We start from the raw sequence: 15,101 nt of genomic DNA on the forward strand, positions 1-15,101 counted from the left end.
GATGGAAATCAGGCCACAGTAGTGATAGTATAGAGACTTAACCTCTAGGCCACCAGGGAGGCCTTGAGTTCCAGGGCAAGTTTGGTTAAGTAGGCAGCCTCAGGGACAGTGCAGGCAGGGACTTCAAGAGAGCTAAGGGAGGCCTCTGAGATAAGGGTAGAGAAATTCAGGAGGGCTAATGAGGGCAGTAAATTTTAAGGCTAAAATCTGAGACAAATTGGGACAGTAAATTTTAGGAGACCTTGGACAGGGGAGGTAAAAAGAGAAACTCTAAGATAAGACCTGGGAAAATGGGCACATCTGCCTGGAGGAGTATAACTACTAGGAGGAAGAGCCAATCACAAAATAGGATGATGAGATTTTAGAATAGAGAAAAAAAAGGTTAAATACCTCTAGACATGGGCCCACAAGGGTTTCCTTGCCCCTCCCAAATACAGCGTACCTGGGGCTCCTTACTTTCTTCCATTAAATAAACTTTACCTTCTTAAACAAAATTTGTTTCTCTCTGCTTACTTATCTAAAATGTCTGTGAATTCCTTTTTACTGCTTTGTGGGACAAGAACCTGTGGTGGTTCAAGGGCTAAATTAACAGCACACACTGGAGTCAGCCTCAGTATTTAGAACAATATTGGGCACACAAATTAGTGCTGCTGATGAATAAATTATAAAAATAATGCCCAGCAGACACTTTTAAAGGCTGGCAACTCCTGGAAACACCTAGTGGTAAAACCAACTCATGGAGATGGTCCTCAATTACAGTTTCAGATGCTCAGACCTCCTTTTCTTCTGCAGCCACTCAAATTATTGTCTTCAAACTAAATTCAGAACCTCTCATTGTTTTAGTGGAAATTTTGGAGCTAAAGGCCTCCCTGGTGGTGCAGGAGTTAAAGACATTGCTAACAAGCTATTGCCAGCCACTGCATCAGGTGTTGGATTCCTGGCCAGGGAGGTGACCCACATGGCGCAACAGACTTCTCCTGCCTCGCTGCTCCTCCCTCAGCCATGTATTTCAGTAGATAGATGTGCCTGTCCAGTTCCCCACTTTCTCTGGTGAATCCTCTCATCCCCCCACACCTGTGGCTTACACCCCAGTTCTTGCATGCATAAATAAATAAATCTTTGAAAAAAAAAACTTTTTGGAGCTAAGTCTTAAGATAAATAAGTATCCCTTATATACTTGGAGGGGTGACAAACTCTGGGGCATTATGCCCACCTCACTTTTACTTAAACTAGTGCCTGGTTTTGTTAACCAAAAGAAATTTCAAGAGGATTTCCACATTTACGACAAAAGCTGGAAAGCAAAGAGCATGCGCAGTGCAGGTTTTACCGCAGTTGTAGAAGCAGCCGCTGGAGAGACGAGAAGGGCCCTACTACACTCCTTCCTGAGGACTCCTTTCCACAGGTGTGTTATCACAGCTTTCCTGCTTTTACTCTGTGGGAGTAATTTTAAGTTATATGTGTGTAGTGGCAGGATGGGCACAGTGCAAGTTATCTATGATCCCAGCAGACCTGGTAAAAGGAGGAGTCCTGGAGCCCTCAGTGGCTTTCTCAGGCTTTTATTGAGCTTTGCATGTAGTGTGGCAAACAGGTACATGGCAGGCAGGTGCTGGGGCCAGGGGCCAGGAGGCCAGGAGGCCTCCAAGCCCCTGGCAAGTCTTCGCTCTGGGCTTCTCAGGCCTTCTTTCTCTTGTTCCCTCTCCTGTCTCTCTCCTTCTTCTCTGGGTGACTATCTCTCTATACCCCTCTCATGGCCCACAGAAGTAAATAAGCTAGTTTGCAACAATGTAACAACTGCAGGTACCCCCCCCCCACACACATCAGGCAGGGCAATCCTAATGGTGGGAGGGCTGAAAAGCCTGAAAACCATTTACCAAACCATTTACCCTACAATGTGTTATTTGGCATAGCTTGGTGGGTTATTTTTTTGCCTCTAGGAAGAAACAAATAGAAATGAACAGTAATTGCTTTGCCTCTAATGGCTTTGGATAGTTTTCATAGGAATGCTCTACTTGCAGATCGCAGGGGAAACCTGTATTATTAACTTTATTACCATCCATATTCACTGGAGGAATCACGTTAGGCTTCATGGAGGAGGTGACATTTGCAGTCTGCCTTGAAGATAGGCCTGGGACAGGAGGAGATGGGGCAGAAGATTTTAGACCATGGGCACCACAGGAGCTGTGCAGCTTTGGGATGGAGAATAACCTGGAGGCTGCATCTTAGGCTCTATAGGAAATAAGAGAGAAGGGTTTTGCAGAGGAGCCTTGCTGTTGGTGGTAGACAGCGAGTCAGCATCGGTGCTTTTAAATTTAAAAGGGAGATGGTGAGAGTTTTGCTGAATTCTGTTGTGAGCCAGACAGCCTGCTACTGAGAATGTGCCCTCCTTCAGGAGCTCTTTAAAATTGAGTCTATGGGGCTCTCTGGTGGCACAGGCGGTTGAGCGCAGTGCTGTGAAGGTGTCTGCAGCCTCTGCAGCGCAGGTTCGATTCTGGCCGGGCTGGCGAGAATCCCACATGGAGAGCAGACCTCTCCTGTTTCGGCTGCTGCTCCCTTCAGCAGTGTATTTCTTCAGTCTGCCTGTTCTGTTCCCCTCTCTGTCTCTGGTGAATCCTCTCACCCTCCAGCGCATCTGGCCTGTATCCCGGTCCTTGTATAAAAATAAATAAATCTTTAAAAAAAAAAAAAGTAAAATTGAGTCTACACAAACAGATACCAATTCTGAGGTGAGGTCCCCCAAGACAGAGGAGAAAACAAACTCTTGGCGATCTGGAGTTTCCACTCAAAAGTCCAGCTTTCAATTCTAGACTTATCCCTCAGTGTGGACAGGCTATCTTGGGGTTCTTGTATGCTCAGAGATGAGGGAAGAAAAGGGAAACCAAATAGCAGAAGCCGCTCTGCAAGTCCTGTGGCTCTCGGCACTGTCTGTCATGGTTCTCCCTTCCGGGATGATACTTCCTTTTTAGAATCCCAAAGGGCACAGCTGACTTACACCATCTCCAGGCCATTTCTTCCTGGGTGAAAATAGGGGCTTCTCGAGAGGAAATGAAAGATCAAGGTGTGGTTTTGCCTATTATGACTTTCTATTGTGAACCCCTGGAAATACTCATTTTGAAATAAAAAAAAATAAGTGGCTCTGAAAGTGTGATGTCAGAGTGGACGTTTGGAGCCCCTGGAGGAGAACACACAGAGGCAAACAGGGGTTCTCCAGAGGTGCCTCGGAGGGCTCTTTGTCTGGAAAATTGGCCACTGAGAGGAAACAGCACTAAAACAGAAACCAGAGCAGTGGGGATCTGCTGGGTCAGTGCTTTCCAAAGGACTTTGCCATGTCAGGTGATTCAGAATACAGAGGAACAACTCCTTCTACAGTTATCACAGATAAGACCTTTCCTCAGTTTCAAAGTTATTTTTCCATTCTTCTGATGTCATTCTGGAGAAAGGCTCATTTTGGGTTTGGTGTGTCTGACATCATGGCCTGCTGAGAGCAGGCTCTGGAGCAGAGGCCTTACCTGTGTATCGTGTCCATTTTAATGGATCTTACCTGTGGTTGCCTGGGGAAGGCTTTAAAATATTTCTGATGCCTGGTATCCCCCTCCATGAGGAATTCTGACTTAGTAGGTCTGGGGTGTAGTCTGGGCATTGGGGCTTTTAAAAACTCTTAAGGCAGCAGTTTATAATTATAATTATATTTCATATAATTTATATTTATATGAATTATGTAAATTATATTTTATATGATTTATATAGCAATTTTAATGATAAAATAAATAATAGTTATATATTTTCATGATCACCAATTATATTAAATAAGTAATTCTATTTTTTTTTTTAAGATTTATTTATTTTATTTATACAAGCACTGGGTTCAGTCAGAAGCGCAAGAGGGTGAGAGAATTCACCAGAGCCAGAGCAGGGAGCACAACAGGGAGAAGGACCGAGGTACACAGCTGAGGGGAGCAACGGGAGGCAGGAGGGGTCTGAGCGCCATGTGGGACCCTCACCCGGTGGCGGGGGATCAAACCGGTGCTGCAGAGGCTGCAGGCAGCTTTGCAACCCAGAGCTCAACCGCTGTGCCACCGGAGAAGCCCAGTAATTCTATTTTTTATTGTTTATTTTATATAATTTACTCATGGTGAATGAAACAGCGTTTCTTTTTCTTTTTTTTTATTTTAAAGATTTATTTTTATTTATTTATGCATACAAGAACTGGGGTTTTGGCCAGAGGTGTGGGAGGTGAGAAGATTCATCAGAGACAGAGTGGGGAGCAGAACAGGTGGACTGACTGAAGTACACTGCTGAGGGGAGCAGCAGTCGAGACAGGAGAGGTCTGCTGTGCCATCTGGTTCAGCTCCCTGGCTGGGCATGAACTCAAGCCATAGTGGTGACAGTACTGGAACTTAACCTCTAGGCTACCATGGAGGCCCAAGCTTTTCTATTTATGTTCATGAAATCAAATTTCCTTATAATATCAATTGATTTGAGTAAAATTAATAAATAAGTAAATTTCAAGTTTTTGTTAGAGGTTTTTAATATAATTTCTGTACTCAATAAAACCGAAGGGCTTTCCAGGTAATAAGTAAGGATTAACACTAATAAGAGTAAACATTCATTGCTCACTTATTTGAAACTATTACTGCCTTTTATCCTTTCCACAGCCCTGTGAGGTCAGTACTGTTGTAACTGTCTAATAACAAATGGGGAAGTTGAGGCTTAGAAATCTTGTCTTTTGTGTCAGCTTTCTAGTGAGCAATCTGTTAGAAATATAATGTATACCACCTCTGTCATCTTGAAATTTCAAGTAGTCATATTAAAAAAAAGTGAAAAGAAACTGGTGAAATTAATTTTAGTAATGTATTTTGTAAGCCCCAAACATTATCACCTTAAAATGTAATCAATGTAAAATTTATGAGATACCTTATATTCCTTTTTTTTTTTTTTGTACTAAGTTCTTGAAATCTGATTTTCTTTAAAAAAAAAATAAATGGGCCTCCCCGGTGGCGCAGCGGTTGAGCGCTAGGTTGCGAAGCTGCCCGCAGCCTCTGCAGCGCCAGTTCGATCCCCGGCTGCTCCCCGGCCACCGGAGGAGGGTCCCACATGGCGCGCAGACCTCTCCTGCTGCCCGCTGCTCCCCTCAGCAGTGTACTTCGGTCCTTCTGCCTGCTCTGCTCCCCGCTCTGGCTCTGGTGAATTCTCTCACCCTCCCACACTTCTGACTGTACCCAGTGCTTGTATAAATAAATAAATAAATCTTTAAAAATAAATAAATAAATAAATAAATAAATAAATAAATAAATAGATAGCTAGCTTTTGGGCCTCCCTGTTAATGCAGGGGTTAAAGTCTCAGAGTTATCAAGCTATCACCAGCCACTGCAACTTGAGTTCTATCCCCAGCCATGGAGATAACCCACATGGCACAGCAGACCTCTCCTGTCTCACCTCTTGTTCCCTCAGCAGTGTATTTCAGTAGATCTGCCTGTTCTGCTCCCCATTCTGTCTCTGGTATATCCTCTCACATCCCACACCTCTGGCCTATACCCCAGTTCTTGTATGCATAAATAAATAAAAATAAGTCTTAAAAAATATACTTAACCTTAAAAAAAATACCTGTATTGAGAATGTAAATCACCTATCGTCCACCCACCTCATTTATTCAAAAAAAATTTTTTTTAAAGATTTATTTATTTATGCATACAAGAACTGGGGTACAGGCCAGAGGCATGGGGGAGGGGTGAGAGGATCCACCAGAGACAGAGGGTGGAGCAGAACAGGAAGACTGACTGAAATACACTGCTGAGGGGGAGCAGTGGGTGAGACAGGAGAGGTCTGCTGTGCCATGTGGGTTACCTCCCTGGCTGGCCAGGGATTGAACTCGTGCTGCAGAGGCTGAGGATTGCTTCATAGTGCTGTGCTTAACCCCTTGTGCCACCAGGGAGGCCCTACCCACCTCATTAAAGAGTAAAATTCAGTGGTTTTAGTATGTTCACATGAACTTGCCTGCAATCATCTCCACAATCAATTTTAGAGCCCTTTCACCATCCTGAAATGAAATCCTATGGCTTTTATGGCTTTTAAACTATCACTCACTTACTGCCCCAGCTACCCTCCCCACCCAGAGCAGTCTCTTTTCAACTTCCTGTTTCTGTAGATTTCCCTTTTTCTGGACAGTTAATATAAATGGATTTTTCCCTGTGTGGTCTTTTGTGATTGACTTCTCTTACCATTTTTTCAAAGTTCATCCTGGATGTGGCATATATCGGTACTCATCCCTTCTACTGGCCAATAAAATTCTATTATATAGATATACAACATTTTCTTCATCTATTTGTCTAGGATGGATGTTTGGGTGCATCTTTTGGCTAACCTGAATAATCCTGCTGTGACAATGGTGTACTGGTTTTCTGTGTGGACATGTATTTTAATTTCTCTTAGGATTGGAATTGCTGGGTCCTATGGTAACTCCATGCTAATAATTTGGGGAACTATCAGACTTTTCCAAAATGGCTGTCTCATTTTACAGCCCCATTGCAGTGTATGAGCATTCCAACATCATTGTTGTTCTCAAACTTTTTTTTGATTCTAGCCTTCTTAGTGGGTGTTTTCTCATTGTGGTTTTGGTTTGTACGTTCCTTATGGCAAATGATATGGAGTATCCTTTCATGTGTGTCTTAGTTATTTAATATCTTGAGAAATGTCTATTCAGATCCTGTGTCGTCATCGTCATCTTCTTCTTCTCCTTCTTCTTTTTTTTTTTTTTTTTTTTGCATAGAAGGACTGGGGTGTAGGCCAGAGTGTGGAGGGTGGGAGGATTCAAGAGACAGAGTGGGAGCAACAGATGGATTTACTGAAATACACTTCCAAGGGGAACACTGGGTGAGACAGGAGAGGTCTGCTGCATCTTAAGTGGATTAACACCCTGGCTAGGGATTGAACTCAGGCAGTAGCAGTGATAGCGCTGAGACTTAACCCCTTGGCCACCAGGGAGGCCCTGTGACTGTGTTTATATATATTGCCTATGCAGTGCAGAAGTATTTTAGTTGAATATGGTTCCACTTGTTCATTTTTGCTTTTGCTGTTATTGTCTTTGTTTTTGGTGTCATATCCAAAAAATCATTGCCAAGACCAATGTAAAGGAACTTATTTTCTATATCTTCTTCTTTTTTGATGTGGGCAGAAAGTGGTATATGAATTCATTGTCAGTGAAGGCATGGGATATGAAAAGAGCCATACTAATGGTCTATATCATGGGGAAAGGATGTTCTGGAAGAGCAGTTTTAAATGGGAGCTTGGGAAAAAAATGTCTTTTATTAGGAAGTCTAGGTTATGTTGCAATAATAATAATAATAATAATAATAGTAATAAACAACCTCAAATTAGTAGCTTCATCCAGAAAGTGTTCCTTTCTTGTCAACAGAGTCTGTTGTGGGTCCATGCTACTTTATAGGGGTTAGGGGCAGGAGTAATTGTATTATGCCCATGAGTGGCAGATTATAGGAAGTCTTGATTAAACAACTTTAATAATTTTTAAAATAATTTATTTATATATTTTATATCATTGTTCTTTTTTTTTACAATATTTGCTTTTAAAAATTTTTTACATCATTGTTAATTTTTAAGCAATATTTGCTTAATATTTCCTTTCTTTTCTCAGGTGTAGTCCCCATAGAATTTCCACCACCAATTGACTAATGCACCATCACCATAGTCCCTTGTGCTCTTCCTGCCCTAGTTTTAATAAATTTAATAAAGTTTTATAAGACTTGCAATTCCATATCTTGATAGAAGAGTCTACACAGTTAATGTAGGACTAGATGTGAATATATTTTGTGATTCTGTGGCCCTTTCCACATAGAATTTAGATGTAATTATTGCATTCTTAAAAGCTGCATCATGTGAATCAATGAGTGTATGAGGAAATGGGTCCCATTATTTGAATTAGAACTTTAACAAAATGCTGCCACTTAATGGAGCACTTCCTGTGTACTAAAGGCTTGAGACACCTTATCTCAACCAGTCCTCAAAACAACTCCCTGCAGTAGAAATTATTGTGCCCACATGGCAGTGAGGAAGTGAAGCTCAGAGCTGTGTGGGAATCTGACTTTAGAGTATAAGACTAAGCGACAAAACTTAAGCCAAATTCCAGTCTCCTTGGCCACAGAGTCCTTGGTCTTAATTACAAGGTAGCATTTCTGGGAGATGCTTTTTCTTTTACTCTAATGTGACTTGAGTGGGAGCTGCCATTCATAAAAACAATAAACAAACAAAAAACAGTCTCTTGCTGGTGGCTGTGATGTGGTAACCTACATCTGAATGTATGATCCTACATTTCTGAACCTTATGCAGTGTTATAAACCAATGTTACACCAATTTTAAAAGTGTAGTAAGTAAATTAAATAAAAATATATCACCTAGATTGTACTGACCGGCTCAAAGATAGGCGTGTGATCTAGTCTGAGCGAATCGTAATACTCAAACTTGAGACCCTAGTTGATGAGTTCAGTGATGGGTACCTGACTCAAGTTAAGTCAATCAAATTAATTGGTAGCATTTTAAAAAAGATTAATTTTATTTATGTATGCATAGAAGAACTGGGGTGTAGGCCACTGGTGTGGGGGATGAGAGGATTCACCAGAGACAGAGGGCGGAGCAGAACAGGCGGCTCTATTGAAATACACTGCTGAGGGGAACAGTGGGAGAGACAGGAGAGGTCTGCTGCGCCATGTGTGTCACCTCCCTGGCTGGGGATCGAATTCATGCCGCAGGGGCTAGCAATAGCTTGATAGCGCTGAGACTTTAACCCCTATGCCACCAGGAAGGCCCCACTGGTAGCATTTTTCACTCAGGGAATAGAGAAAAATAATCTGATTCCTCATGGGTTTGTGTATTGTGAGATTTGAGATGCTAGAGCTATGATGGCCACATTCCTGGCTGTTCTGTTTAAGAAAGAATAAAGTTGATCTGCAGAGCGAAATAGAAATGAAAGGCACAAAGAGAGTCTTGGAGGCACTTAAATATCTCATTCTGAAAGTCCCTGAGATCCACCGTTATGTACTTATTTGGTTGGTGAGGCTTCATTTGAATAACTTCTAATAATCCCCACCCCACCAGCTGTCTTTTGTTTTAGCTAGTTTGACTTGAATTTTTGTATCATGTAACTAAGGACTCTCACTAGTATTTTTGGTGTCAAATCAAATGTAAAATAGAGATTATCCTCATGTAAAATAGAGATTATCTTGATTTTACAGAGAAAAAATTGAGGCCCGGAAAAAAGAAAAATGTGACCAAGTTACTAAAATGATGAGGAATTTATCCAGAATGAAGTCCCAATCTTCTCTCACTGGTGAAAACATAGGTACAGGGAGAATTGGGCAGAAAAATCTTAGGCTTAGGGGACTCAGTATCTAAATCATGAATAAAATCGCTTCTCATTGCTGAGGCTACTCTGAATATTCTGACGACCAATTTTTGGTAACATTTTAGCTTGGGCTTTTTTTTTTTTTTTTTTTTTTTTGATCAGCAAAACCTTGGCTTTTCAGGAAAAAGGGGAAGCCCAATTCCACCACAGCACCCACTTCCCATTTTACATTAAGTCTGGGGTTACCCAGGTCTGAAATCAGTCATAACTGTTTGTACCTTGGTGATGTAATAATGTAGAGGATGGCTTTTGACAAGGACTAATGTCAAAATTATTGATGCTAAATGAATGATTGATACTCTTATCAAAAGCACATTCAGGGCCTCCCCTGGTGGTGCAGGTGGTTGAGCGCAGCGCTGTGAAGCTGTCCGCAGCCTCTGCAGCACTGGTTCCATCCCGGCTGGCAGGCGAGTGTCCCACATGGCGCGGCAGACCTCTCCTGTTGTGCCCGCTGCTCCCCTCAGCAGTCAGTCTGCCTATTCTGTTCCCCACTGTGTCTCTGGTGAATCCTCTCACCCTCCCGTGCATCTGGACTATACCCCAGTTCTTGTATAAATAAATAAATTTTAAAAAAAGCACATTCAAATCCATAGTAACCTAGGGATGCAGAAAGATTCAGATAACACAATCCCTCAAGTTTAAAGACATATTTGCCTAAGCTGTCTTTTAAAAAAGAAAGAAAATGTACTCAGAACATTAAAAAAATTTATCTGGGTGCCTCCCATGGTGGCTCAGGTGGTTGAGTGTAGCGCTGTGGGGCTGTCCGCAGCCTCTGCAGTGTCGGTTCTATCCCGGCTGGCAAGGGTCCCACATGGCACGGCAGACCTCTCCTGTCTCACCCACAGCTCCCCTCAGCAGTGTATTTCGTCAGTCTGCCTGTTCTGTTCCCCGCTCTGTCTCTGGTGGGTCCTCTCGCCCTCCTGCGCATCTGGCCTGTACCCCGGTTCTTGTATAAATAAATAAATAAATCTTTAAAAAAATTCTCTCTTTCTTATTACAAATAAGATTTGAGGTGACTTAAAAGAATATAACAATAGGAAGACAATAAGTAAAGAGAAATGAAAAATGAAAATAAATTAGGAACATTAAATAGTTAGGAGTGAGGCTAATAAATAATGAATGTGACACAATCCTAAATAAGTTTCACAACTTGTTCCCAAGATGGGTTTTAAACTTTCTTGTTATTAATGTAAACAGGGAATTCCAATTAATTACATAGTTTGCAATGACCATGAGATTAAACAAACCAGACCAGCTACCAGTGTACCTGATTTTTGACCAAAAATTATGCATAGTGAGTTCTTACATAGAGAGCACTGTGTTATATAGGGTAAAAAGCCTCAAGAGGGGGCCTCCCCGGTGGCGCAGCGGTTGAGCGCTGGGTTGCGAAGCTGCCCACGGCCTCTGCGGCGCCTGTTCAATCCCCGGCTGCTCCCCGGCCACCAGAGGAGGGTCCCACATGGCGCGCAGACCTCTCCTGCTGCCCGCTGCTCCCCTCAGCAGTGTACTTCGGTCCTTCTGCCTGCTCTGCTCCCTGCTCTGGCTCTGGTGAATTCTCTCACCCTCCCGCACTTCTGACTGTACCCAGTGCATGTATAAACAAAACAAACAAACAAACAAACAAATAAAACATGCCTCTATTTAAAAAAAAAAAAAAAAAAAAAAGCCTCAAGAGGGACTCCCTGGTGGTTCAGGGGTTAAGTCTCAGCCCTATCAAGCTATCACCAGCCACTGTGGAATGAGTTTGATCCCCAGTCAGGGGAGCTAACCTACATATGGCCCAGCAGACCTCTCCTGTCTCACCCACTGCTCCTCTCAGCAGTGTATTTCAGTAGATCTGCCTGTTCTGCTCCCCACTCTGTCTCTGGTGAATCCTTTCATCCCCTACCACAGTTCTTGTGTGCACAAATAAATAAAAATAAATCTTAAAAAAAAAATGGCCTTAAGAGCTCCTTCCAGGAAAGCAAGACTAACATTCACAAGACTGGTTCTTATAGCTGGGAACATTATTTCTCAGATTTTAGTCACCTTTATGATTTTTGCCAAATCTTCTTAACTACATTTAACAAATTACTAACCCAACATTTTCTCATGTAGATTTTCTTTTCAATCAATTTGAAACTTATTTCCTTTAGTAAGGTAGATGAGTTAATTCTGTTGATACTTTTCTAATATTCCAAGTTTAAGCATTAAAATAAAGAGGTCTATTATATCCTAAAATTTTCTCATGTCCTCTTAGTCGTATGTGTGCTACACATTGAGAAACACTGACTTAGGGGAAAAGAGAAACCCAATATTTGAATAACCATGACCTCACTGCATCTTCATGGCCCTCTTGGGAAGAATCATTACCACCATGAGAAGCGAGAAAGCCAAGATTAAATGACTTTCACAAAGTTCCACAATAACCGAACTGGGTTGAAACTGGTCTTTTGACGCAAGTTGAGTTCTAGCTTCTGGGTGAAGGCAAAGAGGACATTTGCCCCAAACTGAAGTCCAACCCCCTTTGACCATTTGCCATTCTGCTTTCTACAGAAAGCCTCACCTTCGGCGATGCCTACCTGTGGTTATTGGGACTGAGTCTGCCAGACCAAAGGAAGGAAGTCTGCCAGGCAGCTGTGGGACCCCAAAGAGGAACCTCATCAACTGCTGTAGACAGCTCTGCCCTCTGTACCCTGTAGATATTTTGGGAAGTGTCTTTGTGGCTTGCCAGTCTCTTGTTAGGCAGGGCACTTGTCCTGGTTTGGCCTTCTGTGCTGGTGTCAGGCATGGCTGGCAGATCTGGAATGACTGCATTTTGACTTTGAATCCTGGCAGGTGCTGTTTTCATGAACTCTTTTGGCCAGACCTCAAGCTGAAGTTTGTTGTTGAGGATGACAGGATTCCTTTTAATCTCGGGAAACATGTTAGGTCATAACTGGCAGCAGTTTTTTTTTTTTTTTTTATTTATGCAAGCACTGGGTATAGTCAGAAGTGCGGGAGGGTGAGAGAATTCACCAGAGCCAGAGCAGGGAGCAGAACAGGCAGAAGGACCGAAGTACACTGCTGAGGGGAGCAGCGGGCACAGCAGGAGAGGTCTGCGTGCCATGCAGGACCCTCGCCTGGCAGCTGGGGATTGAACCGGTTCTGCAGAGGCTGCGGGCAGCTTCGCAACCCAGCGCTCAACTGCTGCGCCACCGGGAAGGCCCTGGCAGCAGTTTTCTTATGACAACTGAGTAAGCTCAGAATGGATACGCTATCTCCACCTCTCACATGAATGTGACATTGGGTACATCATCTTGAACTCTGGGCCCATGTGTGAGCCATACTCTCACTGAGTCCTGAATGTAGTGGAAGCCTTTTGTTTTTCTTCTTCTTATTTTTTTAATGAATAGAAGTAATGTGCTTTGCTTCATCCTTCTGTTACAGAGATGTTAAAAAAATCTCATAATTTTATTATTTAAAAAACTTAAATTTTGAGGTAAGTATAGGTTTACATGTCAGTGGACAAAATGCTGCAGAAAAATCCTATTTGCCTTTTATCCAGTTTTCTTTAATGGTAAACTTTTCTAGAAATTTAAAAGTCACTGTTATAATTTATATATAATAAATTTGCTCTCTTAAAACATATAATCTGATGATCTTCGACAAATCTGTACAGCTGAGTAACTTTTATTACAATTAAAATATAGAACTTTTCCATCATCCCCAAAAGTCCCTTCATGCCCCTTTGTCGTTAATCCCCTCTCCTACTTCCAGCCTCTAGAAACCACCGCTCTGCTCTCATCCCTGGAGTTTGCCTTTTTCACATTGTTTTAAAAATAGAATCATACAGTAGGGAGTTTTGTGCTTCCCCCCCCCCCCATAATGCTTTTGAGATCAACCCTTATTTTTGAATGTATTGCTAATGGGGGAGGGGGAGGGTGCCTTTTTGTTGCTGAGTCAGCAGTTTCTCAAATACCATCACTTTGTTCAACCTCATTTCTTTTTTTAAATTTTATTTTATAGGGCCTCCCAGTGGCACAGCGGTTGAGCTCTGGGTTGCGAAGCTGCCCGCAGCCTCTGCAGCACCAGTTCGATCCCCGGCTGCTCCCCGGCCACTGGAGGAGGGTCCCACATGGCGCTCAGACCTCTCCTGCCGCCCACTGTACTTTGGTCCTTCTGCCTGTTCTGCTCCCCGCTCTGGCTCTGGTGAATTCTCTCACCCTCCCACGCTTCTGACTGTACCCAGTGCTTGTATAAATAAATAAATCTTAAAAAAAAAATTTTATTTTATATATCTCTTTTTACATCATTTTTCATTTTTGCACAATGTATGCATTTTCATCTTGGTTATAGTCCCCATACAATTCCCACCCCCTCTTGTTTGATCCTACTCCCTTCTCCCCACCCCTGTAGTGTGTCTCTGATTTATAGTTGCTTGTTGATTTTGATTTTTACTTTATAATAATTAGTCTTTTTCCTGGTCCCTTATTTAGGTTTTCTAAATTCCTGCTATGAGTGAGACCATCTGGTATTTTTCTTTTTCTTTCTGGCTTATAATGTTGATGAGAAACAAAAATTCTGGCCCACATTGAACAATGATATATTCTTCAAGGGTATGTTATCACTTAAAGATTCAGATTCCAAAAACCTATTGAACATAGGCCTTATGGCAGTATTCCATGTGTTATGCTGCAATTTCTTTATCTACTCACCAATAATGATGGACATTTGCCTTGTTTCTAGTTTTTGGCTATTAAAAATAAAGATACTTTAAGAATTCAAGAATAAATCTTTTGAAGGACGTTAGTTTTTATTCCTCCTGGGTAAATTTCTGGGTTGTGTCATAAGACACTGTTTAACATTGTAAGAAACTACCTAACTGTTTTCCAAAGTGATTGTACAATTTTGCATTTCTACCAGCAATGCATGAGGGTTTCAGTTCCTCCACCTCCTGGTCAACACTTGGTGTTGTCAATTATTTTGAAAATTTTAGCCATTCTAGTGGTATTTTACTTTTGCTCTTACCTCATTTATATATCTTCTTTGATCAGTTGTTTATTGGATTCTTTGGCCTGTTTTTAATTTTGTTTTTTTTCATTAACTCATTTACCTTCAGATTTTTGAATTGTGGAAGTTCTTTAGGTTTGTTTTAATGTTAGTCCTTTATTAAAAATATGTTTTGGAAATATTTTCTCCCAGTCTGTGACTTGTGTATTTCCATTAAAAAAAATTGTCTTTCAAAGAGAAGATTTTTAAGAATTTTGATGAAATTTGATTTACCAGTTTTTTACTTTGTGATTTATGCTTTTCGTACTCAATACAAATTTTTGCATAATGCAAGATCACAAAGATGTTTTCTTTGACCCAGTTTTATAATTTTAACTGATGCTTAGTTCTGGAAATCATTTTTTTGTTTGTTTTTAAAGATTTATTTATTTATTTATCCAAGCACTGGGTACAGTCAGAAGCGCGGGAGGGTGAGAGAATTCAACAGAGCAGGGAACAGAATAGGCAGACTGACGAAATACACTGCTGAGGGGAGCAGTGGGTGCGGCAGGAGAGGTCTGTCGCGCCATGTGTGACCCTCGCTGGTGGCCCGGGATCAAACTGATGCTGCAGAGGCTGCTTTGCAGCCCAGCTCTCAACCGCTGCACCACCAGGGGAGGCCCAGTTCTAGAAATCATTTGAACTAATTGTATATGGTGTGGGGTAGAGGCTGAGGTCTATA

General features: G+C 41.9%; 1 protein-coding gene across 1 annotated transcript in view; it reads left to right on the forward strand.

Moving 5' to 3' along the window:
- Positions 1–1,333: 1,333 nt before the first annotated feature.
- Positions 1,334–15,101, forward strand: part of ADRA1B (adrenoceptor alpha 1B) — a 514,351-nt gene continuing 500,583 nt past the window's right edge. Inside the window, exon 1 of the mRNA XM_054691783.1 lies at positions 1,334–1,402. The gene's annotated coding sequence lies outside the window, so the exon portion shown is untranslated. The remainder of the gene's footprint in view (positions 1,403–15,101) is intronic.

This window comes from Talpa occidentalis, unplaced genomic scaffold (genome assembly GCF_014898055.3).
Source record: "Talpa occidentalis isolate TD23 unplaced genomic scaffold, MPIMG_talOcc4v2.1 talOcc4.9, whole genome shotgun sequence".
Lineage (NCBI taxonomy): Eukaryota > Metazoa > Chordata > Mammalia > Eulipotyphla > Talpidae > Talpa > Talpa occidentalis.